Consider the following 24,674-nt stretch of genomic DNA (forward strand, 5'->3'; position numbering starts at 1 on the left):
TTCCTCTGTATAACTGCTGGGTTCAGGTTTTTTTTTTCTTTTTTGGTTCAAGTTAGAATTTATTCATCTTTTATGTATTTATTGATATAAGCATGGAAATAATTCATTCATATAAATACATCTGTGTGAAGGGAAGAACTTTTTTGCGTTTTATTTTTAAATTTTATTTCTAAAATTTTGAAGTTTAATTATATTTATTTTTCTATACAGCAGTTTATTATTAGTTATCTCTTTTATTCATATACATATATACAGGTCAATACCTATCTCCCAACTCATCTGACCACCAACACCCCATGGCTTCCCCTACTTGGTGTCCATACGTTTGTTCTCTACCTCTGTTTCTCTATTTCTGCCCTGTAAACCTGTTCATCTGTACCATATATCTAGGTTCCACATACATGCATTAAGACAGAATATTTGTTTTGCTCTTTCTGACTTACTTCATTCTCTATGACAGTCTGTAGATCCACCGACTTCTCTACAAATAACATAGTTTCCTTCCTTTTCATGGCTGAGTCATATCCCATTTTATATATGTACCACATCTTTATCCATTCTTCTGTCTGTGGGCATTTAGGTTGCTTCCATTACCTGGCTATTGTAAATAGTGCTGCAATGAACATTGTGGTGAATGTGTGTTTTTGATTTATGGTTTTCTCTGGGTATATGCCCAGAAGTGGGATTGCTGGATCCTATGGTAATTCTATTTCTAATTTCTTTAAGGAAACTCCATACTGTTCTCCATAGTGACTGTATCAATTTACCTTCCCACCAATAGTGGAAGAGGGTTCCTTTTGTCCACACCCTCCCCAGAATTTGTTGTTTGTAGATTTTCTGATGACGCCGATGCTAACAGGTGTGAGGTGATACCTCATTGTCGTTTTGATTTGCATTTATCTAATAATTAGTGGTGTTGAGCAGCTTTTCATGTGCGTCTTGGCCGTCTCTGTGACTTCTTTGAAGAAACGTCTATTTAGATCTTCAGCCCATTTTTGTATTGGGTTGTTTGTTTTATTAATATTAAGCTGCGTGAGCTGTTTATATATATTGGACATTAAACCTTTGTCCATTGATTCGTTTGCGAACGTTTTCGCCCATTCTGAGGGTTGCCTTTTTCCATTCCCGTTTTTTTTTAACCAAAAAAGAAAGAAAGCAAAAGAAGCAGAACACTAATGTGCGTGAAATATGCCTCTTAAAACTGTCGTTTTGAAATAAGGACGTCTTTTGAACTATTTGGTCGATATATGACCCAAGTATTTGTTTTCAGTGCAGGTGTCATTTACAGGCCTGCAATGATTTGGAATATCCACTGACTATTAGCGCTGGGATTAAAGCTGCTGTTGTGTGAAAAGGCCACAAGGTGGCAGCAGTTCTCCCTTAGCAAATCTGGTTACTAAGGCAACAGAGCCTCAATGGAAGCCGTGTTCTAGATTGGAATTTAGAATGGAATGTGCCAGGAGAAAGCCCCTCAAGTTTGTCTCACTACTTCTTGTTCGTGTTTTTAATTTAATTTTTTATTTTTTATTACAGCAAGTTTGATTACAACGTTTGGCTTGTTGTAGGTGTGCAAGATGTGGTTCTTTTAAACATATACATATGTCTGTTCTTCCTGGGACCGTTTTCCCATGTACGTTATGACAAAATGTTGAGTAGTCTTCTCTTGGCATTCCATAAGTCTTTGGTGATTATATATTTCACCTGTGTTTGTATATGTCTCTTAACCCCAATATCATAATGATCCCATCCTCACACCTTTCCATTGGTGAACCATAAGTTTGTTTAATGAATCTGTGATTGCCCTTCTCCGTGGAAATATCTGCCCTTGTATCCGTTTTTAGGTAACACCTATAAGTGATATCCTACGATATGTGTCTTTCACTTTCTGACTTACTACAAGTCACGTGATTACCTGTAGACTCATCTACGGCGCTTCAAATGGCATTGTGTCCTTTTTTTCCTTGGCTAATATTCTGTCTTAGCGAGGTCCATTTTCTGCAATGTGATTCCCTGAGGGCTGAGGATTAGCTGACCTGGGCAGCCTGACCCTGCCGGCAAGCCCTCCCCAGGTGTGCCTGCGTTGAGGTCAATAGAAACAGCACTCCAGGCAGCAATAGCCCTTGCAGCTGTGCCTGACTCCATATTCTCTGCCCCGTCAGCAGTCTCGGGGCTGTGCTGGTGGGAGGGTGTGAGGGTCCACGGCTTTGTTGGTGGCCCGGTGTGAGTGGGGCTCTGCTGGACTTTCTGCAGGAGTTGCCAGGCTGCCACCTGTAAAGAAGAGGATGTGTCACCCATAACTTCCGCTGGAATTTCTCTCCGGGCTGAGGTGAGGAAGGAAAACAAGGATTGGGGGCCAGGACAGGAGGGGTATCTTAGCCAGGGAAATAGAAACCTTCCAGAAGAGCTCCCGTGGCCAGGACCATCCTGGCTGGCCTGCAGGCACCAAGTTGGCCTGCGTGCTGTCGCTGGTGTGGCTCCACGGCCCTTCCTCTAGGCTTTCAAGCCCTTGTACATATTCAGGTGTTTTACCTGGGAAGGGTGGGAACAGTTCAGCAGCAGCTGGCCTGGGGCTCAGCTCACGTTTACTCACAGAGGCCTCGGCACGGTCCCCCAGCTTTGCAATGTGGATGCTCCTTGCGTGGGGGGGCAGGGCTGCTGGCTGTATGGGAGATGATTCCCCACCTCTGACCAATTTCAGAATTGTTTACCGCTGGAGCAAGTGCCCTGATAGGGTTTTCCTCTGTATAACTGCTGGGTTCAGGTTTTTTTTTTCTTTTTTGGTTCAAGTTAGAATTTATTCATCTTTTATGTATTTATTGATATAAGCATGGAAATAATTCATTCATAGAAATACATTTGTGTGAAGGGAAGAACTTTTTTCTGTTTTATTTTAAATTTTACTTCTAAAAATTTTGAAGTTTAATTATATTTATTTTTCTATACAGCAGGTTATTATTAGTTATCTATTTTATTCATATACATATATACAGGTCAATACCTATCTCCCAACTCATCTGACCACCAACACCCCATGGCTTCCCCCACTTGGTGTCCTTACGTTTGTTCTCTACCTCTGTTTCTCTATTTCTGCCCTGCAAACCTGTTCATCTGTACCATATATCTAGGTTCCACATACATGCATTAATACAGAATATTTGTTTTGCTCTTTCTGACTTACTTCATTCTGTATGACAGTCTCTAGATCCTCTGACTTCTCTACAAATAACCCAGTTTCATTCCTTTTTATGGCTGAGTCATATTCCATTTTATATATGTACCACATCTTTATCCATTCTTCTGTCTCTGGGCATTTAGGTTGCTTCCATTACCTGGCTATTGTAAATAGTGCTGCAATGAACATTGTGGTGAATGTGTGTTTTTGATTTATGGTTTTCTCTGGGTATATGCCCAGAAGTGGGATTGCTGGATCCTATGGTAATTCTATTTCTAGTTTCTTTAAGGAAACTCCATACTGTTCTCCATAGTGACTGTATCAATTTACCTTCCCACCAATAGTGGAAGAGGGTTCCTTTTGTACACACCCTCCCCAGAATTTGTTGTTTGTAGATTTTCTGATGACGCCGATTCTAACAGGTGTGAGGTGATACCTCATTGTCGTTTTGATTTGCATTTCTCTAATAATTAGTGGTGTTGAGCAGCTTTTCATGTGCGTCTTGGCCGTCTCTGTGACTTCTTTGAAGAAACGTCTATTTAGATCTTCTGCCCATTTTTGTATTGGGTTGTTTGTTTAATTAATATTAAGCTGCGTGAGCTGTTTATATATATTGGAGATTAAACCCTTGTCCATTGATTCGTTTGCGAACGTTTTCGCCCATTCTGAGGGTTGCCTTTTTACATTCCCGTTTTTCTTTAACCAAAAAAGAAAGAAAGCAAAAGAAGCAGAACACTAATGTGCGTGAAATATGCCTCTTGAAACTGTCGTTTTGAAATATGGACGTCTTTTGAACTTTTTGGTCGATATATGACCCCAGGATTTGTTTTCAGGGCAGGTGTCTTTTACAGGCCTCAATGATTTGGAATATCCACTGACCATTAGCGCTGGGATTAAAGCTGCTGTTGTGTGAAACGGCCACAAGTTGGCAGCAGTTCTCCCTTAGCAAATCTGTTTACTAGGGCAACAGAGCCTCAATGGATGCCGTGTTCTAGATTGGAATTTAGAATGGAATGTGCCAGGAAAAAGCCCCTCAAGTTTCTCTCACTACTTCTTGTTCGTGTTTTCAATTTAATTTTTAATTTTTTATTACAGCAAGTTTGATTACAACGTTTGGCTTGTTGTAGGTGTGCAAGATTTGGTTCTTTTAAACATATACATATGTCTGTTCTTCCTGGGACCCTTTTCCCATGTACGTTATGACAGAATGTTGAGTAGTCTTCTCTTGGCATTCCGTAGGTCTTTGGTGATTATATATTTCACCTGTGTTTGTATATGTCTCTTAACCCCAATATCATAATGATCCAATCCTCACACCTTTCCATTGGTGAACCATTAGTTTGTTTAATGAATCTGTGATTGCCCTTCTCCATGGAAATATCTGCCCTGGTATTCGTTTTTAGGTAACACCTATAAGTGATATCCTACGATATGTGTCTTTCACTTTCTGACTTACTACAAGTCACGTGATTACCTGTAGACTCATCTACGGTGCTGCAAATGGCATTGTGCCCTTTTTTTCCTTGGCTAATATTCTGTCTTAGCGAGGTCCATTTTCTGCAATGTGATTCCCTGAGGGCTGAGGATTAGCTGACCTGGGCAGCCTGACCCTGCCGGCAAGCCCTCCCCAGGGGTGCCTGGCTTGAGGTCAATAGAAACAGCACTCCAGGCAGCAATAGCCCCTGCAGCTGTGCCTGACTCCATATTCTCTGCCCCGTCAGCAGTCTCGGGGCTGTGCTGGTGGGAGGGTGTGAGGGTCCACGGCTTTGTTGGTGGCCCGGTGTGAGTGGGGCTCTGCTGGACTTTCTGCAGGAGTTGCCAGGCTGCCACCTGTAAAGAAGAGGATGTGTCACCCATAACCTCCGCTGGACTTTCTCTCCGGGCTGAGGTGAGGAAGGAAAAAAGGAGTGGGGGCCGGGACAGGAGGGGTATCTCAGGCAGGGAAATGGAAAGCTTCCAGAAGAGCGCCCGGGGCCAGGACCATCCTGGCTGGCCTGCAGGCACCAAGTTGGCCTCCGTGCTGTCACTGGTGTGGCTCCACGGCCTTTCCTCTAGGCTTCCAAGCACTTGTACATATTCAGGTGTTTTACCTGGGAAGGGTGGGAACAGTTCAGCAGCAGCTGGCCTGGGGCTCAGCTCACGTTTACTCACAGAGGCCTCGGCACGGTCCCCCAGCTTTGCAATGTGGACGCTCCTTGCGTGGGGGGGCCGGGCTGCTGGCTGTATGGGAGCTGATTCCCCGCCTCTGACCAATTTCTGAATTGTTTACCGCTGGAGCAAGTGCCCTGATAGGGTTTTCCTCTGTATAACTGCTCTGTTCAGGTTTTTTTTTTCTTTTTTGGTTCAAGTTAGAATTTATTCATCTTTTATGTATTTATTGATATAAGCATGGAAATAATTCATTCATAGAAATACATTTGTGTGAAGGGAAGAACTTTTTTCTGTTTTATTTTAAATTTTACTTCTAAAAATTTTGAAGTTTAATTATATTTATTTTTCTATACAGCAGGTTATTATTAGTTATCTATTTTATTCATATACATATATACAGGTCAATACCTATCTCCCAACTCATCTGACCACCAACACCCCATGGCTTCCCCGACTTGGTGTCCTTACGTTTGTTCTCTACCTCTGTTTCTCTATTTCTGCCCTGCAAACCTGTTCATCTGTACCATATATCTAGGTTCCACATACATGCATTAATACAGAATATTTGTTTTGCTCTTTCTGACTTACTTCATTCTGTATGACAGTCTCTAGATCCACCGACTTCTCTACAAATAACCCAGTTTCATTCCTTTTCATGGCTGAGTCATATTCCATTTTATATATGTACCACATCTTTATCCATTCTTCTGTCTGTGGGCATTTAGGTTGCTTCCATTACCTGGCTATTGTAAATAGTGCTGCAATGAACATTGTGGTGAATGTGTGTTTTTGATTTATGGTTTTCTCTGGGTATATGCCCAGAAGTGGGATTGCTGGATCCTATGGTAATTCTATTTCTAGTTTCTTTAAGGAAACTCCATACTGTTCTCCATAGTGACTGTATCAATTTACCTTCCCACCAATAGTGGAAGAGGCTTCCTTTTGTCCACACCCTCCCCAGAATTTGTTGTTTGTAGATTTTCTGATGACGCCGATTCTAACAGGTGTGAGGTGATACCTCATTGTCGTTTTGATTTGCATTTCTCTAATAATTAGTGGTGTTGAGCAGCTTTTCATGTGCATCTTGGCCGTCTCTGTGACTTCTTTGAAGAAACGTCTATTTAGATCTTCTGCCCATTTTTGTATTGGGTTGTTTGTTTAATTAATATTAAGCTGCGTGAGCTGTTTATATATATTGGAGATTAAACCCTTGTCCATTGATTCGTTTGCGAACGTTTTCGCCCATTCTGAGGGTTGCCTTTTTACATTCCCGTTTTTCTTTAACCAAAAAAGAAAGAAAGCAAAAGAAGCAGAACACTAATGTGCGTGAAATATGCCTCTTGAAACTGTCGTTTTGAAATATGGACGTCTTTTGAACTTTTTGGTCGATATATGACCCCAGGATTTGTTTTCAGGGCAGGTGTCTTTTACAGGCCTCAATGATTTGGAATATCCACTGACCATTAGCGCTGGGATTAAAGCTGCTGTTGTGTGAAACGGCCACAAGGTGGCAGCATTTCTCCCTTAGCAAATCTGGTTACTAGGGCAACAGAGCCTCAATGGAAGCCCTGTTCTAGATTGGAATTTAGAATGGAATGTGCCAGGAAAAAGCCCCTCAAGTTTGTCTCACTACTTCTTGTTCGTGTTTTCAATTTAATTTTTAATTTTTTATTACAGCAAGTTTGATTACAACGTTTGGCTTGTTGTAGGTGTGCAAGATTTGGTTCTTTTAAACATATACATATGTCTGTTCTTCCTGGGACCCTTTTCCCATGTACGTTATGACAGAATGTTGAGTAGTCTTCTCTTGGCATTCCGTAGGTCTTTGGTGATTATATATTTCACCTGTGTTTGTATATGTCTCTTAACCCCAATATCATAATGATCCAATCCTCACACCTTTCCATTGGTGAACCATAAGTTTGTTTAATGAATCTGTGATTGCCCTTCTCCATGGAAATATCTGCCCTGGTATCCGTTTTTAGGTAACACCTATAAGTGATATCCTACGATATGTGTCTTTCACTTTCTGACTTACTACAAGTCACGTGATTACCTGTAGACTCATCTACGGTGCTGCAAATGGCATTGTGCCCTTTTTTTCCTTGGCTAATATTCTGTCTTAGCGAGGTCCATTTTCTGCAATGTGATTCCCTGAGGGCTGAGGATTAGCTGACCTGGGCAGCCTGACCCTGCCGGCAAGCCCTCCCCAGGTGTGCCTGGCTTGAGGTCAATAGAAACAGCACTCCAGGCAGCAATAGCCCCTGCAGCTGTGCCTGACTCCATATTCTCTGCCCCGTCAGCAGTCTCGGGGCTGTGCTGGTGGGAGGGTGTGAGGGTCCACGGCTTTGTTGGTGGCCCGGTGTGAGTGGGGCTCTGCTGGACTTTCTGCAGGAGTTGCCAGGCTGCCACCTGTAAAGAAGAGGATGTGTCACCCATAACCTCCGCTGGACTTTCTCTCCGGGCTGAGGTGAGGAAGGAAAAAAAGGAGTGGGGGCCGGGACAGGAGGGGTATCTCAGGCAGGGAAATGGAAAGCTTCCAGAAGAGCGCCCGGGGCCAGGACCATCCTGGCTGGCCTGCAGGCACCAAGTTGGCCTCCGTGCTGTCACTGGTGTGGCTCCACGGCCTTTCCTCTAGGCTTTCAAGCCCTTGTACATATTCAGGTGTTTTACCTGGGAAGGGTGGGAACAGTTCAGCAGCATCTGGCCTGGGGCTCAGCTCACGTTTACTCACAGAGGCCTCGGCACGGTCCCCCAGCTTTGCAATGTGGACGCTCCTTGCGTGGGGGGGCCAGGCTGCTGGCTGTATGGGAGCTGATTCCCCACCTCTGACCAATTTCAGAATTGTTTACCGCTGGAGCAAGTGCCCTGATAGGGTTTTCCTCTGTATAAGTGCTCTATTCAGGTTTTTTTTTTTTTTTCTTTTTTGGTTCAAGTTAGAATTTATTCATCTTTTATGTATTTATTGATATAAGCATGGAAATAATTCATTCATAGAAATACATCTGTGTGAAGGGAAGATCATTTTTCTGTTTTATTTTTAAATTTCATTTCTAAAAATTTTGAAGTTTAATTATATTTATTTTTCTATACAGCAGGTTATTATTAGTTATCTATTTTATTCATATACATATATACAAGTCAATACCTATCTCCCAACTCATCTGACCACCAACACCCCATGGCTTCCCCGACTTGGTGTCTATACGTTTGTTCTCTACCTCTGTTTCTCTATTTCTGCCTTGCAAACCTGTTCATCTGTACCATATATCTAGGTTCCACATACATGCATTAAGACAGAATATTTGTTTTGCTCATTCTGACTTACTTCATTCTGTATGACAGTCTCTAGATCCACCGACTTCTCTACAAATAACATAGTTTCCTTCCTTTTCATGGCTGAGTCATATCCCATTTTATATATGTACCACATCTTTATCCATTCTTCTGTCTGTGGGCATTTAGGTTGCTTCCATTACCTGGCTATTGTAAATAGTGTTGCAATGAACATTGTGGTGAATGTGTGTTTTTGATTTATGGTTTTCTCTGGGTATATGCCCAGAAGTGGGATTGCTGGATCCTATGGTAATTCTATCTCTAGTTTCTTTAAGGAAACTCCATACTGTTCTCCATAGTGACTGTATCAATTTACCTTCCCACCAATAGTGGAAGAGGGTTCCTTTTGTCCACACCCTCCCCAGAATTTGTTGTTTGTAGATTTTCTGATGACGCCGATTCTAACAGGTGTGAGGTGATACCTCATTGTCGTTTTGATTTGCATTTCTCTAATAATTAGTGGTGTTGAGCAGCTTTTCATGTGCGTCTTGGTCGTCTCTGTGACTTCTTTGAAGAAACGTCTATTTAGATCTTCAGCCCATTTTTGTATTGGGTTCTTTGTTTTATTAATATTAAGCTGCGTGAGCTGTTTATATATATTGGAGATTAAACCTTTGTCCATTGATTCGTTTGCGAATGTTTTCGCCCATTCTGAGGGTTGCCTTTTTCCATTCCCGTTTTTTTTAACCAAAAAAGAAAGAAAGCAAAAGCAGCAGAACACTAATGTGCGTGAAATATGCCTCTTGAAACTGTCGTTTTGAAATATGGACGTCTTTTGAACTTTTTGGTCGATATATGACCCCAGGATTTGTTTTCAGGGCAGGTGTCATTTACAGGCCTCAATGATTTGGAATATCCACTGACCATTAGCACTGGGATTAAAGCTGCTGTTGTGTGAAACGGCCACAAGGTGGCAGCAGTTCTCCCTTAGCAAATCTGGTTACTAGGGCAACAGAGCCTCAATGAAAGCCCTGTTCTAGATTGGAATTTAGAATGGAATGTGCCAGGAGAAAGTCCCTCAAGTTTGTCTCACAACTTCTTGTTCGTGTTTTCAATTTAATTTTTAATTTTTTATTACAGCAAGTTTGATTACAATGTTTGGCTTGTTGTAGGTGTGCAAGATGTGGTTCTTTTAAACATATACATATGTCTGTTCTTCCTGGGACCCTTTTCCCATGTACGTTATGACAGAATGTTGAGTAGTCTTCTCTTTGCATTCCGTAGGTCTTTGGTGATTATATATTTCACCTGTGTTTGTATATGTCTCTTAACCCCAATATCATAATGATCCCATCCTCACACCTTTCCATTGGTGAACCATAAGTTTGTTTAATGAATCTGTGATTGGCCTTCTCCGTGGAAATATCTGCCCTTGTATCCGTTTTTAGGTAACACCTATAAGTGATATCCTACGATATGTGTCTTTCACTTTCTGACTTACTACAAGTCACGTGATTACCTGTAGACTCATCTACGGTGCTTCAAATGGCATTGTGTCCTTTTTTTCCTTGGCTAATATTCTGTCTTAGCGAGGTCCATTTTCTGCAATGTGATTCCCTGAGGGCTGAGGATTAGCTGACCTGGGCAGCCTGACCCTGCCGGCAAGACCTCCCCAGGTGTGCCTGGGTTGAGGTCAATAGAAACAGCACTCCAGGCAGCAATAGCCCTTGCAGCTGTGCCTGACTCCATATTCTCTGCCCCGTCAGCAGTCTCGGGGCTGTGCTGGTGGGAGGGTGTGAGGGTCCACGGCTTTGTTGGTGGCCCGGTGTGAGTGGGGCTCTGCTGGACTTTCTGCAGGAGTTGCCAGGCTGCCACCTGTAAAGAAGAGGATGTGTCACCCATAACTTCCGCTGGAATTTCTCTCCGGGCTGAGGTGAGGAAGGAAAACAAGGAGTGGGGGCCAGGACAGGAGGGGTATCTCAGGCAGGGAAATGGAAACCTTCCAGAAGAGCTCCCGGGGCCAGGACCATCCTGGCTGGCCTGCAGGCACCAAGTTGGCCTCCGTGCTGTCGCTGGTGTGGCTCCACGGCCCTTCCTCTAGGCTTTCAAGCCCTTGTACATATTCAGGTGTTTTACCTGGGAAGGTTGGGAACAGTTCAGCAGCAGCTGGCCTGGGGCTCAGCTCACGTTTACTCACAGAGGCCTCGGCACGGTCCCCCAGCTTTGCAATGTGGACGCTCCTTGCGTGGGGGGGCCGGGCTGCTGGCTGTATGGGAGATGATTCCCCACCTCTGACCAATTTCAGAATTGTTTACCGCTGGAGCAAGTGCCCTGATAGGGTTTTCCTCTGTATAACTGCTGGGTTCAGGATTTTTTTTTCTTTTTTGGTTCAAGTTATAATTTATTCATCTTTTATGTTTTTATTGATATAAGCATGGAAATAATTCATTCATAGAAATACATCTGTGTGAAGGGAAGAACTTTTTTCTGTTTTATTTTAAATTTTACTTCTAAAAATTTTGAAGTTTAATTATATTTATTTTTCTATACAGCAGGTTATTATTAGTTATCTATTTTATTCATATACATATATACAGGTCAATACCTATCTCCCAACTCATCTGACCACCAACACCCCATGGCTTCCCCCACTTGGTGTCCTTACGTTTGTTCTCTACCTCTGTTTCTCTATTTCTGCCCTGCAAACCTGTTCATCTGTACCATATATCTAGGTTCCACATACATGCATTAAGACAGAATATTTGTTTTGCTCTTTCTGACTTACTTCATTCTGTATGACAGTCTCTAGATCCACCGACTTCTCTACAAATAACCCAGTTTCCTTCCTTTTCATGGCTGAGTCATATCCCATTTTATATATGTACCACATCTTTATCCATTCTTCTGTCTGTGGGCATTTAGGTTGCTTCCATTACCTGGCTATTGTAAATAGTGCTGCAATGAACATTGTAGTGAATGTGTGTTTTTGATTTATGGTTTTCTCTGGGTATATGCCCAGAAGTGGGATTGCTGGATTCTATGGTAATTCTATTTCTAGTTTCTTTAAGGAAACTCCATACTGTTCTCCATAGTGACTGTATCAATTTACCTTCCCACCAATAGTGGAAGAGGGTTCCTTTTGTCCACACCCTCCCCAGAATTTGTTGTTTGTAGATTTTCTGATGACGCCGATTCTAACAGGTGTGAGGTGATACCTCATTGTCGTTTTGATTTGCCTTTCTCTAATAATTAGTGGTGTTGAGCAGCTTTTCATGTGCATCTTGGCCGTCTCTGTGACTTCTTTGAAGAAACGTCTATTTAGATCTTCTGCCCATTTTTGTATTGGGTTGTTTGTTTTATTAATATTAAGCTGCGTGAGCTGTTTATATATATTGGAGATTAAACCTTTGTCCATTGATTCGTTTGCGAATGTTTTCGCCCATTCTGAGGGTTGCCTTTTTCCATTCCCGTTTTTTTTTAACCAAAAAAGAAAGAAAGCAAAAGAAGCAGAACACTAATGTGCGTGAAATATTCCTCTTGAAACTGTCGTTTTGAAATATGGACGTCTTTTGAACTTTTTGGTCGATATATGACCCCAGGATTTGTTTTCAGGGTAGGTGTCATTTACAGGCCTCAATGATTTGGAATATCCACTGACCATTAGCGCTGGGATTAAAGCTGCTGTTGTGTGAAACGGCCACAAGGTGGCAGCAGTTCTCCCTTAGCAAATCTGTTTACTAGGGCAACAGAGCCTCAATGGAAGCCGTGTTCTAGATTGGAATTTAGAATGGAATGTGCCAGGAGAAAGCCCCTCAAGTTTGTCTCACTACTTCTTGTTCGTGTTTTCAATTTAATTTTTAATTTTTTATTACAGCAAGTTTGATTACAAAGTTTGGCTTGTTGTAGGTGTGCAAGATGTGGTTCTTTTAAACATATACATATGTCTGTTCTTCCTGGGACCCTTTTCCCATGTTCGTTATGACAGAATGTTGAGTAGTCTTCTCTTGGCATTCCGTAGGTCTTTGGTGATTATATATTTCACCTGAGTTTGTATATGTCTCTTAACCCCAATATCATAATGATCCAATCCTCACACCTTTCCATTGGTGAACCATAAGTTTGTTTAATGAATCTGTGATTTCCCTTCTCCGTGGAAATATCTGCCCTGGTATCCGTTTTTAGGTAACACCAATAAGTGATATCCTAGGATATGTGTCTTTCACTTTCTGACTTACTACAAGTCACATGATTACCTGTAGACTCATCTACGGTGCTGCAAATGGCATTGTGCCCTTTTTTTCCTTGGCTAATATTCTGTCTTAGCGAGGTCCATTTTCTGCAATGTGATTCCCTGAGGGCTGAGGATTAGCTGACCTGGGCAGCCTGACCCTGCCGGCAAGCCCTCCCCAGGTGTGCCTGGGTTGAGGTCAATAGAAACAGCACTCCAGGCAGCAATAGCCCCTGCAGCTGTGCCTGACTCCATATTCTCTGCCCCGTCAGCAGTCTCGGGGCTGTGCTGGTGGGAGGGTGTGAGGGTCCACGGCTTTGTTGGTGGCCCGGTGTGAGTGGGGCTCTGCTGGACTTTCTGCAGGAGTTGCCAGGCTGCCACCTGTAAAGAAGAGGATGTGTCACCCATAACCTCTGCTGGAATTTCTCTCCGGGCTGAGGTGAGGAAGGAAAACAAGGAGAGGGGGCCGGGACAGGATGGGTATCTCAGCCAGGGAAATGGAAAGCTTCCAGAAGAGCTCCCGGGTCAGGACCATCCTGGCTGGCCTGCAGGCACCAAGTTGGCCTGCGTGCTGTCACTGATGTGGCTCCACGGCCCTTCCTCTAGGCTTTCAAGCCCTTGTACATATTCAGGTGTTTTACCTGGGAAGGGTGGGAACAGTTCAGCAGCAGCTGGCCTGAGGCTCAGCTCACGTTTACTCACAGAGGCCTCGGCACGGTCCCCCAGCTTTGCAATGAGGACGCTCCTTGCGTGGGGGGGCCGGGCTGCTGGCTGTATGGGAGATGATTCCCCACCTCTGACCAATTTCAGAATTGTTTACCGCTGGAGCAAGTGCCCTGATAGGGTTTTCCTCTGTATAACTGCTGGGTTCAGGTTTTTTTTTTCTTTTTTGCTTCAAGTTAGAATTTATTCATCTTTTATGTATTTATTGATATAAGCATGGAAATAATTCATTCATAGAAATACATCTGTGTGAAGGGAAGAACTTTTTTCTGTTTTATTTTTAAATTTTACTTCTAAAAATTTTGAAGTTTAATTATATTTATTTTTCTATACAGCAGGTTATTATTAGTTATCTATTTTATTCATATACATATATACAGGTCAATACCTATCTCCCAACTCATCTGACCACCAACACCCCATGGCTTCCCCGACTTGGTGTCCATACGTTTGTTCTCTACCTCTGTTTCTCTATTTCTGCCCTGCAAACCTGTTCATCTGTACCATATATCTAGGTTCCACATACATGCATTAAGACAGAATATTTGTTTTGCTCATTCTGAGTTACTTCATTCTGTATGACAGTCTCTAGATCCACCGACTTCTCTACAAATAACATAGTTTCCTTCCTTTTCATGGCTGAGTCATATCCCATTTTATATATGTACCACATCTTTATCCATTCTTCTGTCTGTGGGCATTTAGGTTGCTTCCATTACCTGGCTATTGTAAATAGTGCTGCAATGAACATTGTGGTGAATGTGTGTTTTTGATTTATGGTTTTCTCTGGGTATATGCCCAGAAGTGGGATTGCTGGATTCTATGGTAATTCTATTTCTAGTTTCTTTAAGGAAACTCCATACTGTTCTCCATAGTGACTGTATCAATTTACCTTCCCAACAATAGTGGAAGAGGGTTCCTTTTGTCCACACCCTCCCCAGAATTTGTTGTTTGTAGATTTTCTGATGACGCCGATTCTAACAGGTGTGAGGTGATACCTCATTGTCGTTTTGATTTGCATTTCTCTAATAATTAGTGGTGTTGAGCAGCTTTTCATGTGCATCTTGGCCGTCTCTGTTACTTCTTTGAAGAAACGTCTATTTAGATCTTCTGCCCATTTTTGTATTGGGTTGTTTGTTTTATTAATATTAAGCTGCGTGAGCTGTTTATATATATTGGAGATTAAACCTTTGTCCGTTGATTCGTTTGCGAATGTTTTCGCCCATTCTGAGGGTTGCCTTTTTCCATTCCCGTTTTTTTTTAACCAAAAAAGAAAGAAAGCAAAAGAAGCAGAACACTAATGTGCGTGAAATATTCCTCTTGAAACTGTCGTTTTGAAATATGGACGTCTTTTGAACTTTTTGGTCGATATATGACCCCAGGATTTGTTTTCAGGGCAGGTGTCATTTACAGGCCTGCAATGATTTGGAATATCCACTGACCATTAGCGCTGGGATTAAAGCTGCTGTTGTGTGAAACGGCCACAAGGTGGCAGCAGTTCTCCCTTAGCAAATCTGTTTACTAGGGCAACAGAGCCTCAATGGAAGCCGTGTTCTAGATTGGAATTTAGAATGGAATGTGCCAGGAGAAAGCCCCTCAAGTTTGTCTCACTACTTCTTGTTCGTGTTTTCAATTTAATTTTTAATTTTTTATTACAGCAAGTTTGATTACAACGTTTGGCTTGTTGTAGGTGTGCAAGATGTGGTTCCTTTACACATATACATATGTCTGTTCTTTCTGGGACCCTTTTCCCATGTACGTTATGACAGAATGTTGAGTAGTCTTCTCTTGGCATTCCGTAGGTCTTTGGTGATTATATATTTCACCTGTGTTTGTATATGTCTCTTAACCCCAATATCGTAATGAATCCAATCCTCACACCTTTCCATTGGTGAACCATAAGTTTGTTTAATGAATCTGTGATTGCCCTACTCCGTGGAAATATCTGCCCTGGTATCCGTTTTTAGGTAACACCTATAAGTGATATCCTAGGATATGTGTCTTTCACTTTCTGACTTACTACAAGTCACGTGATTATCTGTAGACTCATCTACAGTGCTGCAAATGGCATTGTGCCCTTTTTTTCCTTGGCTAATATTCTGTCTTAGCGAGGTCCATTTTCTGCAATGTGATTCCCTGAGGGCTGAGGATTAGCTGACCTGGGCAGCCTGACCCTGCCGGCAATCCCTCTTCAGGTGTGCCTGGGTTGAGGTCAATAGAAACAGCACTCCAGGCAGCAATAGCCCCTGCAGCTGTGCCTGACTCCATATTCTCTGCCCCGTCAGCAGTCTCGGTGCTGTGCTATTGGGAGGTTGTGAGGGTCCACGGCATTGTTGGTGGCCCGGTGTGAGTGGGGCTCTGCTGGACTTTCTGCAGGAGTTGCCAGGCTGCCACCTGTAAAGAAGAGGATGTGTCACCCATAACTTCCACTGGAATTTCTCTCCGGGCTGAGGTGAGGAAGGAAAAAAAGGAGTGCGGGCCAGGACAGGAGGGGTATCTCAGGCAGGGAAATGGAAAGCTTCCAGAAGAGCTCCCGGGGCAAGGATCATCCTGGCTGGCCTGCAGGCACCAAGTTGGCCTGCGTGCTGTCACTGGTGTGGCTCCACGGCCCTTCCTCTAGGCTTTCAAGCCCTTGTACATATTCAGGTGTTTTACCTGGGAAGGGTGGGAACAGTTCAGCAGCAGCTGGCCTGGGGCTCAGCTCACGTTTACTCACAGAGGCCTCGGCACGGTCCCCCAGTTTGCAATGAGGACGCTCCTTGCGTAGGGGGGGCAGGGCTGCTGGCTGTATGGGAGATGATTCCCCACCTCTGACCAATTTCAGAATTGTTTACCGCTGGAGCAAGTGCCCTGATAGGGTTTTCCTCTGTATAACTGTTGGGTTCAGGTTTTTTTTTCTTTTTTGGTTCAAGTTAGAATTTATTCATCTTTTATGTATTTATTGATATAAGCATGGAAATAATTCATTCATAGAAATACATCTGTGTGAAGGGAAGAACTTTTTTCTGTTTTATTTTTAAATTTTACTTCTAAAAATTTTGAAGTTTAATTATATTTATTTTTCTACACAGCAGGTTATTATTAGTTATCTATTTTATTCATATACATATATACAGGTCAATACTTATCTCCCAACTCATCTGACCACCAACACCCCATGGCTTCCCCGACTTGGTGTCCATACGTTTGTTCTCTACCTCTGTTTCTCTATTTCTGCCCTGCAAACCTGTTCATCTGTACCATATATCTAGGTTCCACATACATGCATTAAGACAGAATATTTGTTTTGCTCATTCTGACTTACTTCATTCTGTATGACAATCTCTAGATCCACCGACTTCTCTACAAATAACATAGTTTCCTTCCTTTTCATGGCTGAGTCATATCCCATTTTATATATGTACCACATCTTTATCCATTCTTCTGTCTGTGGGCATTTAGGTTGCTACCATTACCTGGCTATTGTAAATAGTGCTGCAATGAACATTGTGGTGAATGTGTGTTTTTGATTTATGGTTTTCTCTGGGTATATGCCCAGAAGTGGGATTGCTGGATTCTATGGTAATTCTATTTCTAGTTTCTTTAAGGAAACTCCATACTGTTCTCCATAGTGACTGTATCAATTTACCTTCCCTCCAATAGTGGAAGAGGGTTCCTTTTGTCCACACCCTCCCCAGAATTTGTTGTTTGTAGATTTTCTGATGACGCCGATTCTAACAGGTGTGAGGTGATACCTCATTGTCGTTTTGATTTGCATTTCTCTTATAATTAGTGGTGTTGAGCAGCTTTTCATGTGCGTCTTGGCCGTCTCTGTGACTTCTTTGAAGAAACGTCTATTTAGATCTTCTGCCCATTTTTGTATTGGGTTGTTTGTTTTATTAATATTAAGCTGCGTGAGCTGTTTATATATATTGGAGATTAAACCTTTGTCCGTTGATTCGTTTGCGAATGTTTTCGCCCATTCTGAGGGTTGCCTTTTTCCATTCCCGTTTTTTTTAACCAAAAAAGAAAGAAAGCAAAAGAAGCAGAACACTAATGTGCGTGAAATATTCCTCTTGAAACTGTCGTTTTGAAATATGGACGTCTTTTGAACTTTTTGGTCGATATATGACCCCAGGATTTGTTTTCAGGGCAGGTGTCATTTACAGGCCTCAATGATTTGGAATATCCACTGACCATTAGCGCTGGGATTAAAGCTGCTGTTGTGTGAAACGGCCACAAGGTGGCAGCAGTTCTCCCTTAGCAAATCTGTTTACTAGGGCAACAGAGCCTCAATGGATGCCTTGTTCTAGATTGGAATTTAGAATGGAATGTGCCAGGAGAAAGCCCCTCAAGTTTGTCTCACTACTTCTTGTTCGTGTTTTCAATTTAATTTTTAATTTTTTATTACAGCAAGTTTGATTACAACGTTTGGCTTGTTGTAGGTGTGCAAGATGTGGTTCTTTTACACATATACATATGTCTGTTCTTCCTGGGACCCTTTTCCCATGTACGTTATGACAGAATGTTGAGTAGTCTTCTCTTGGCATTCCGTAGGTCTTTGGTGATTATATATTTCACCTGTGTTTGTATATGTCTCTTAACCCCAATATCGTAATGATCCAATCCTCACACCTTTCCATTGGTGAACCATAAGTTTGTTTAATGAATCTGTGATTGCACTTCTCCGTGGAAATATCTGCCCTGGTATCCGTTTTTAGGTAACACATATAAGTGATATCCTACGATATGTGTCTTTCACTTTCTGAGTTACTACAAGTCACGTGATTACCTGTAGACTCATCTACGGTGCTGCAAATGGCATTGTGCCCTTTTTTCCCTTGGCTAATATTCTGTCTTAGCGAGGTCCATTTTCTGCAATGTGATTCCCTGAGGGCTGAGGATTAGCTGACCTGGGCAGCCTGACCCTGCTGGCAAGACCTCCCCAGGTGTGCCTGGCTTGAGGTCAATAGAAACAGCACTCCAGGCAGCAATAGCCCCTGCAGCTGTGCCTGACTCCATATTCTCTGCCCCGTCAGCAGTCTCGGGGCTGTGCTGGTGGGATGGTGTGAGGGTCCACGGCTTTGTTGGTGGCCCGGTGTGAGTGGGGCTCTGCTGGACTTTCTGCAGGAGTTGCCAGGCTGCCACCTGTAAAGAAGAGGATGTGTCACACATAACTTCCGCTGGAATTTCTCTCCGGGCTGAGGTGAGGAAGGAACACAAGGAGTGGTGGCCGGGACAGGAGGGGTATCTCAGCCAGGGAAATGGAAAGCTTCCAGAAGAGCGCCCGGGGCCAGGACAATCCTGGCTGGCCTGCAGGCACCAAGTTGGCCTGCGTGCTGTCACTGGTGTGGCTCCACGGCCCTTTCTCTAGGCTTTCAAGCCCTTGTACATATTGAGGTGTTTTTCCTGGGAAGGGTGGGAACAGTTCAGCAGCAGCTGGCCTGGGGCTCAGCTCACGTTTACTCACAGAGGCCTCGGCACGGTCCCCCAGCTTTGCAATGAGGATGCTCCTTGCGTGGGCGGGGCAGGGCTGCTGGCTGTATGGGAGATGATTCCCCACCTCTGACCAATTTCAGAATTGTTTACCGCTGGAGCAAGTGCCCTGATAGGGTTTTCCTCTGTATAACTGCTGGGTTCAGGTTTTTTTTTCTTTTTTGGTTCAAGTTAGAATTTATTCATCTTTTATGTATTTATTGATATAAGCATGGAAATAATTCATTCATAGAAATACATCTGTGTGAAGGGAAGAACTTTTTTCTGTTTTATTTTTAAATTTTACTTCTAAAAATTTTGAAGTTTAATTATATTTATTTTTCTATACAGCAGGTTATTATTAGTTATCTATTTTATTCATATACATATATACAGGTCAATACCTATCTCCCAACTCATCTGACCACCAACACCCCATGGCTTCCCCGACTTGGTGTCCATACGTTTGTTCTCTACCTCTGTTTCTCTATTTCTGCCCTGCAAACCTGTTCATCTGTACCATATATCTAGGTTCCACATACATGCATTAAGACAGAATATTTGTTTTGCTCATTCTGAGTTACTTCATTCTGTATGACAGTCTCTAGATCCACCGACTTCTCTACAAATAACATAGTTTCCTTCCTTTTCATGGCTGAGTCATATCCCATTTTATATATGTACCACATCTTTATCCATTCTTCTGTCTGTGGGCATTTAGTTTGCTTCCATTACCTGGCTATTGTAAATAGTGCTGCAATGAACATTGAGGTGAATGTGTGTTTTTGATTTATGGTTTTCTCTGGGTATATGCCCAGAAGTGGGATTGCTGGATCCTATGGTAATTCTATTTCTAGTTTCTTTAAGGAAACTCCATACTGTTCTCCATAGTGACTGTATCAATTTACCTTCCCACCAATAGTGGAAGAGGGTTTCTTTTGTCCACACCCTCCCCAGAATTTGTTGTTTGTAGATTTTCTGATGACGCCGATTCTAACAGGTGTGAGGTGATACCTCATTGTCGTTTTGATTTGCATTTCTCTAATAATTAGTGGTGTTGAGCAGCTTTTCATGTGCGTCTTGGCCGTCTCTGTGACTTCTTTGAAGAAACATCTATTTAGATCTTCTGCCCATTTTTGTATTGGGTTGTTTGTTTTATTATTAAGCTGCGTGAGCTGTTTATATATATTGGAGATTAAACCTTTGTCCATTGATTCGTTTGCGAATGTTTTCGCCCATTCTGAGGGTTGCCTTTTTCCATTCCCGTTTTTTTTAACCAAAAAAGAAAGAAAGCAAAAGAAGCAGAACACTAATGTGCGTGAAATATTCCTCTTGAAACTGTCGTTTTGAAATATGGACGTCTTTTGAACTTTTTGGTCGATATATGACCCCAGGATTTGTTTTCAGGGCAGGTGTCATTTACAGGCCTCAATGATTTGGAATATCCACTGACCATTAGCGCTGGGATTAAAGCTGCTGTTGTGTGAAACGGCCACAAGGTGGCAGCAGTTCTCCCTTAGCAAATCTGTTTACTAGGGCAACAGAGCCTCAATGGAAGCCGTGTTCTAGATTGGAATTTAGAATGGAATGTGCCAGGAGAAAGCCCCTCAAGTTTGTCTCACTACATCTTGTTCGTGTTTTTAATTTAATTTTTTATTTTTTATTACAGCAAGTTTGATTACAACGTTTGGCTTGTTGTAGGTGTGCAAGATGTGGTTCTTTTACACATATACATATGTCTGTTCTTCCTGGGACCCTTTTCCCATGTACGTTATGACAGAATGTTGAGTAGTCTTCTCTTGGCATTCCGTAGGTCTTTGGTGATTATATATTTCACCTGTGTTTGTATATGTCTCTTAACCCCAATATCGTAATGAATCCAATCCTCACACCTTTCCATTGGTGAACCATAAGTTTGTTTAATGAATCTGTGATTGCCCTTCTCCGTGGAAATATCTGCCCTGGTATCCGTTTTTAGGTAACACCTATAAGTGATATCCTCCGATATGTGTCTGTCACTTTCTGACTTACTACAAGTCACGTGATTACCTGTAGACTCATCTACGCTGCTGCAAATGGCATTGTGCCCTTTCTTTCTTTGGCTAATATTCTGTCTTAGCGAGGTCCATTTTCTGCAATGTGATTCCCTGAGGGCTGAGGATTAGCTGACCTGGGCAGCCTGACCCTGCTGGCAAGCCCTCCCCAGGTGTGCCTGGGTTGAGGTCAATAGAAACAGCACTCCAGGCAGCAATATCCCCTGCAGCTGTGCCTGACTCCATATTCTCTGCCCCGTCAGCAGTCTCGGGGCTGTGCTGGTGGGAGGGTGTGAGGGTCCACGGCTTTGTTGGTGGCCCGGTGTGAGTGGGGCTCTGCTGGACTTTCTGCAGGAGTTGCCAGGCTGCCACCTGTAAAGAAGAGGATGTGTCACCCATAACCTCCGCTGGAATTTCTCTCCGGGCTGAGGTGAGGAAGGAAAACAAGGAGTGGTGGCCGGGACAGGAGGGGTATCTCAGCCAGGGAAATGGAAAGCTTCCAGAAGAGCGCCCGGGTCCAGGATCATCCTGGCTGGCCTGCAGGCACCAAGTTGGCCTGCGTGCTGTCACTGGTGTGGCTCCACGGCCCTTCCTCTAGGCATTCAAGCCCTTGTACATATTCAGGTGTTTTACCTGGGAAGGGTGGGAACAGTTCAGCAGCAGCTGGCCTGGGGCTCAGCTCACGTTTACTCACAGAGGCCTCGGCACGGTCCCCCAACTTTGAAATGAGGACGCTCCTTGTGTGGGGTGGCCGGGCTCCTGGCTGTATGGGAGATGATTCCCCACCTCTGACCAATTTCAGAATTGTTTACCGCTGGAGCAAGTGCCCTGATAGGGTTTTCCTCTGTATAACTGCTGGGTTCAGGTTTTTTTTTCTTTTTTGGTTCAAGTTATAATTTATTCATCTTTTATGTATTTATTGATATAAGCATGGAAATAATTCATTCATAGAAATACATCTGTGTGAAGGGAAGAACTTTTTTCTGTTTTATTTTTAAATTTTATTTCTAAAATTTTGAAGTTTAATTGTATTTATTTTTCTATACAGCAGGTTATTATTAGTTATCTATTTTATTCATATACATATATACAGGTCAATACCTATCTCCCAACTCATCTGACCACCAACACCCCATGGCTTCCCCGACTTGGTGTCCATACGTTTGTTGTCTACCTCTGTTTCTCTTTTTCTGCCCTGCAAACCTGTTCATCTGTACCATATATCTAGGTTCCACATACATGCATTAAGACAGAATATTTGTTTTGCTCTTTCTGAGTTACTTCATTCTGTATGACAGTCTCTAGATCCACCGACTTCTCTACAAATAACATAGTTTCCTTCCTTTTCATGGCTGAGTCATATCCCATTTTATATATGTACCACATCTTTATCCATTCTTCTGTCTGTGGGCATTTAGGTTGCTTCCATTACCTGGCTATTGTAAATAGTGCTGCAATGAACATTGTGGTGAATGTGTGTTTTTGATTTATGGTTTTCTCTGGGTATATGCCCAGAAGTGGGATTGCTGTATCCTATGGTAATTCTATTTCTAGTTTCTTTAAGGAAACTCCATACTGTTCTCCATAGTGACTGTATCAATTTACATTCCAACCAATAGTGGAAGAGGGTTCCTTTTGTCCACACCCTCCCCAGAATTTGTTGTTTGTAGATTTTCTGATGACGCCGATGCTAACAGTTGTGAGGTGATACCTCATTGTCGTTTTGATTTGCATTTCTCTAATAATTAGTGGTGTTGACCAGCTTTTCATGTGCGTCTTGGCCGTCTCTGTGACTTCTTTGAAGAAACGTCTATTTAGATCTTCAGCCCATTTTTGTATTGGGTTGTTTGTTTTATTAATATTAAGCTGCGTGAGCTGTTTATATATATTGGAGAATAAACCTTTGTCCATTGATTCGTTTGCGAACGTTTTCGCCCATTCTGAGGGTTGCCTTTTTCCATTCCCATTTTTTTTAACCAAAAAAGAAAGAAAGCAAAAGAAGCAGAACACTAATATGCGTGAAATATGCCTCTTAAAACTGTCGTTTTGAAATAAGGACGTCTTTTGAACTATTTGGTCGATATATGACCCAAGGATTTGTTTTCAGGGCAGGTGTCATTTACAGGCCTGCAATGATTTGGAATATCCACTGACTATTAGCGCTGGGATTAAAGCTGCTGTTGTGTGAAATGGCCACAAGGTGGCAGCAGTTCTCCCTTAGCAAATCTGGTTACTAAGGCAACAGAGCCTCAATGGAAGTCGTGTTCTAGATTGGAATTTAGAATGGAATGTGCCAGGAGAAAGCCCCTCAAGTTTGTCTCACTACTTCTTGTTCGTGTTTTTAATTTAATTTTTTATTTTCTATTACAGCAAGTTTGATTACAACGTTTGGCTTGTTGTAGGTGTGCAAGATGTGGTTCTTTTACACATATACATATGTCTGTTGTTCCTGGGACCCTTTTCCCATGTACGTTATGACAGAATGTTGAGTAGTCTTCTCTTGGCATTCCGTAGGTCTTTGGTGATTATATATTTCACCTGTGTTTGTATATGTCTCTAACCCCAATATCGTAATGAATCCAATCCTCACACCTTTCCATTGGTGAACCATAAGTTTGTTTAATGAATCTGTGATTGCCCTTCTCCGTGGAAATATCTGCCCTGGTATCCGTTTTTAGGTAACACCTATAAGTGATATCCTCCGATATGTGTCTGTAACTTTCTGACTTACTACAAGTCACGTGATTACCTGTAGACTCATCTACAGTGCTGCAAATGGCATTGTGCCCTTTTTTTCCTTGGCTAATATTCTGTCTTAGCGAGGTCCATTTTCTGCAATGTGATTCCCTGAGGGCTGAGGATTAGCTGACCTGGGCAGCCTGACCCTGCCGGCAAGCCCTCCCCAGGTGTGCCTGGGTTGAGGTCAATAGAAACAGCACTCCGGGCAGCAATAGCCCCTGCAGCTGTGCCTGACGCCATATTCTCTGCCCCGTCAGCAGTCTCGGGGCTGTGCTAGTGGGAGGGTGTGAGGGTCCACGGCTTTGTTGGTGGCCCGGTGTGAGTGGGGCTCTGCTGGACTTTCTGCAGGAGTTGCCAGGCTGCCACCTGTAAAGAAGAGGATGTGTCACCCATAACTTCCGCTGGAATTTCTCTCCGGGCTGAGGTGAGGAAGGAAAAAAAGGAGTGGGGGCCAGGACAGGAGGGGTATCTCAGGCAGGGAAATGGAAACCTTCCAGAAGAGCTCCCGGGGTCAGGACCATCCTGGCTGGCCTGCAGGCACCAAGTTGGCCTGCGTGCTGTCGCTGGTGTGGCTCCACGGCCCTTCCTCTAGGCTTTCAAGCCCTTGTACATATTCAGGTGTTTTACCTGGGAAGGGTGGGGACAATTCAGCAGCAGCTGGCCTGGGGCTCAGCTCACGTTTACTCACAGATGCCTCGGCACGGTCCCCCAGCTTTGCAATGAGGACGCTCCTTGCGTGGGGGGGCCGGGCTGCTGGCTGTATGGGAGATGATTCCCCACCTCTGACCAATTTCAGAATTGTTTACCGCTGGAGCAAGTGCCCTGATAGGGTTTTCCTCTGTATAACTGCTGGGTTCAGGTTTTTTTTTTTTTCTTCTTTGGTTCAAGTTAGAATTTA

This window comes from Mesoplodon densirostris, chromosome 10, assembly GCF_025265405.1.
Source record: "Mesoplodon densirostris isolate mMesDen1 chromosome 10, mMesDen1 primary haplotype, whole genome shotgun sequence".
NCBI lineage: Eukaryota > Metazoa > Chordata > Mammalia > Artiodactyla > Ziphiidae > Mesoplodon > Mesoplodon densirostris.